Below are 4017 nucleotides of genomic sequence, written 5' to 3'. Positions count from 1 at the left end.
GCCCAGGTGCGAGGGTGCGCGCGTGTGCTGGCGGGGAGGGAACCGACCCGAAAGAGAGCCCCGGGCTGGCAAAGTGGCTCGCCCATCTCACAGCCGGTTGGCGCTCGCGGAGTTAGGAGTGGAATGAATGAATGAAGGAGTGGGCGCGCCGTGCTCCCGGGGAGGGCCGGTGAGTGGAGGAGCTTCGGAAAGCCACGCGAGGTCAGAGGCACCGAAGCCCTACCGTGCACGCCGCGGAAATGCAGCCCCCGAGGTGGTCGCTGGGTTCCTGCCGGAGCCTGGCTTCGACGTCACCCTGATCTTCGCCTCCTCGCGTCTACACTGTCCCGAGGGTCCCCCCTCCATCACTGAATGGGCTCTCACAGCTGTCTGGGTCCTCGCTTTTCACAGCGCTCTCTCCTTTCGCTAAACACTCTCCAAACTCTCCCCAGCCCGGAGCCTCTCCAGGTTTGCTTCTCCAGCTGCCTCCCGGATGCTTGGATAGGATGCCCTACCATCCCCTCCAACTTAGGAAGACTTGTTGAGTCTCCTCTTAGGCACTGTTTTTAAAACTGTGGGTCGTGATACAGTAATAGATCATAAAATAAATGCAGCAGAAGGCAACCGGCTTTCAAAAAGAATGAAATGGAATCCAATAGAAAATATTAGAGTCCATTGCCCTTAGTAAGGGCAACTATTGTTTCATAAACCTTTTGTTTCGATTATAGGTACTGGACAAGTGTACTAGACCATGATGTCAATTTTATTTCCGACTGTAAATCGTGGGTTTAGAAAAGTTGAAAAGCTATCATTTTAAGGTGTAAAATAATGATCTCTAACACTGTATGACATTCTTAAAAACAACCCCGTGATTTTCTCACTACTTCTTATCCTTTCCGGTCTCCATCTTCCATTCCCATCCTCTATTCCCCGCCCCTCCCCCCAAAAAAGGCAAGCTCTTTCACATTTTGTTAGTGGCACATCATGACCCCTTTCTCTCTGTGATCTTGGACTCTGCCGTCTTCTCGCCCCCATAATCAATGCTACACTTCCTACCCCTTCTCTTAACTTAATGCCATTCACATTTGCAGAATCCTAGACCACTGTTGCTAAAAGGGACCTCAGAGGTCATCTGGGCCAGCCCTGCCCTTTTAGAATTGAAGAAACGGAGTCCAGAGAAGTAAAATCTGTTGCCCAATGTCACACAGTATTGAAGCTTAGGAACAGGTCTCGTGGCTCCCACTCTAGTGTTCTTTGCTCCACACCTATCATTTATCTCTTTCCCTTCTATCCTCCCTGCAATCTTTGACTTTAGTCTTGGCCCAGGTCATCCTAAATACTGCCACCTTCATAATATGTGGTTCTGGCCATGCCATGCTCCTGGCTAACATCCTCTAAGGACTCAAGCTCTGCAGGTGGGGCTGAGTTTTCTAGCGCCTTGGCTTTTCATCAAGGCAGGTGAGTCCTGACTTAGCTTTCTAAGGACATGAGTTCAGCAAGTCACTACTTCTCTAGCCAGACTGGTTTACTTGTAGCCCACTGCCAGCCTCACCCATCTCTGTCATTGTGCCTTTGCCCAAGCTGTCACTTTCCCACCCACTTTCCCAGAGGGGTGCCTTCTCCATCTTCTCTCTTTAACCAGATTCTACCTGTGCCTGGATCACCTCCTCCACAAAACAGCCCAAGATAGCATGGGAGTAAGTCAGACCTAGGTTCAAATCCTAGCTCTTCCACTTAACTATGTGATCTTGGTCAAATTGCTTAACCTCTCTGAGCCTCAGTGTCTGTATATTGATTATGAGAAGGAGAACAATAGTAATGTTCTCCTTTTGCATCTATAAATCTCTATCATAGCCTTCACCACACAGGTATGTAACTCCCTATTACATACATACCCTACACACATGTCTCTCTGCTCCTTTCTAGTGCTGGCCATTAGAACTTGCTGCCATAATGGCAGTGTAGCCACTTATGTGTGTGGAGCCCATGAAATGTGGCTAGTATGACTGAGGAACTGAATTTTTAATTTTAATAATGATGGATGGTTAGTGGCTACCATTTTGGACAAGGCATCTCTAGACTGTAAGCTCAGTAAGGACAGAAACCATGTTTTTCTTGCTTTGTAGTGTATGTCCAGTAACTGTGCATTGCCTAATGCATGGTGAGTACTGCACACATATTTGTTGAATGGATGATAACTGCAATTTGTTGCATGCCCCGTTGTGTCCAGCACAACACTAAGAACTTGATAAAAGGCATTTCATATTGTCCTCTTCACAGCCCCTGAGGCTGGGTTAGATTACAGAGAGAGTTTTGTATAGAGGGCAGACATATAGTAGAGATTCAATAAAAGTTATTATTATTCTAACTCCTCCCTGTGACCAGCCCCGCTGACTTTTGTCTCATCTTTCCTTAGGCTCACAGAACATTTCCTGCCTGTTGCTCACGCTCTGTTGTCCACAGCATACCCCTACCCTAGATGGCTGACTCTTGTCTTCTGGGTAGGTACCCTGTGTTCGTAACTGGATTGGCAGCGTCTTGGAGCAAGGTCCCTGCTTTACAGGACTGCCCCTGAACTTAGCACTGACCAGTGTTCATGCCCTCTAAGTCCATCGCAGCTGCTGTCTAGCAGTGAGTGATTCTAGGCAATCTTAAAATGAGTATCACTTGTGTCAACTGAAAACATTTTACAGGTAGTCTCCTCCCCATAAAAAGGGAACCATCTTGGGCAAGGAAATAGAGTCCCATGAAAGGGGAACAAGATGGAGCCAAAAGGATAGAGGCCTACCTTCTTTTCAGGCCGCCATGACTGAAGCTGTATCCATGAGACGCAAAACATGCATTCAATTGAGCTAGCGTAGTTGGTATGATATAATGGAAAAATATTCTTGAAATGAGCTTAGATTTTCTTTCATGAATTGGCAGACTGAGTATACTAATTGTCTCCTTTCCCTCTGGGGACTGCAATCAAGTGGCAGCAAGGTATAAACCTAACAGTGAAATGTCACCGAAGGAGAGCATGGGAGCTGGGAGGAGAGAGGATCTGCGACAGAGCCTGGAGGGTACCAGTATTTGAGGCATGGGAAGAGGAAAAAGAGCTCCCCATGGACGAGAGGGCAGAGAAGTTGGAGGACAGCCGGGACAGGGGGATTCCTCAACATCCCAGCGAGGCCAACAATGCTGCGTGATGCTGAGAGGCCCACGTCAGATAAAAGCAGAAAGGCAACTGGGTGCTGTGGCTCACGCCTGTAATCCCAGCACTTTGGGAGGCCGAGGCAGGCAGATCACCTGAGGTCAAGAGTTTGAGACCAAACTGGCCAACATGATGAAACTCCGTTTCTACTGAAAACACAAAAAATTGTCTGGACGTGGTAGCAGGTGCCTGTAATCCCAGCTACTTGGGAGGCTGAGATAGGAGAATCACTTGAACCCAGGAGGCAGAGGTTGCAGTGAGCCAAGATAGTACCATTGCACTCTAGCCTGGGCAACAAGAGCTAAATTCCACCTCAAAAAAAAAAAAAAAAAAAAAAAAGCTTCAAGCAAAGGCTCCTTCCTCTTCATAAGAGCTAAAGTATACTAAATACATTCAGGTGAGGCGGAGCTTGCGGTGAGGTTCGTTCCGGTGCCTTCCCACCCGAGTGTGGGAGAAAGAAACAAGACAAAAAAAAAAAAAAAAAGAAAAGGCGGGGGTAGGGGGTGCAGAAAGGCATCCATTGGATTTAGCAAGAAGAATTGCATTAGTGACTTTGGTGAAACTAGTTTGGAGGGAAATACAGGTTTCTTAAATTCCACCTGAACATGTGTCCTGTTTTATGGGTGGAGGTAGTAGAAGGATGGGGAGGGCTAGGGAGGTACCAGAAAAGAGAACCAGAGAGTACTCCAAGCAGAGAGGGCATTGCCAGTCATGGGCCTGAGACAATGAGAGGGTTCTGGGAGCTGTCCCATTTGGCTACAGATAGTGTGCATTGTATTTTATTTATTTAATAAACACATTAGTAGTCAGTGTTCTGAGGAGTTTAATCAATCATTTAAAAAATC

This window comes from Mandrillus leucophaeus, unplaced genomic scaffold, assembly GCF_000951045.1.
Source record: "Mandrillus leucophaeus isolate KB7577 unplaced genomic scaffold, Mleu.le_1.0 Scaffold49, whole genome shotgun sequence".
Classification (NCBI taxonomy): Eukaryota; Metazoa; Chordata; class Mammalia; order Primates; family Cercopithecidae; genus Mandrillus; species Mandrillus leucophaeus.
Note: the sequence above shows the minus strand (reverse complement) of the source record.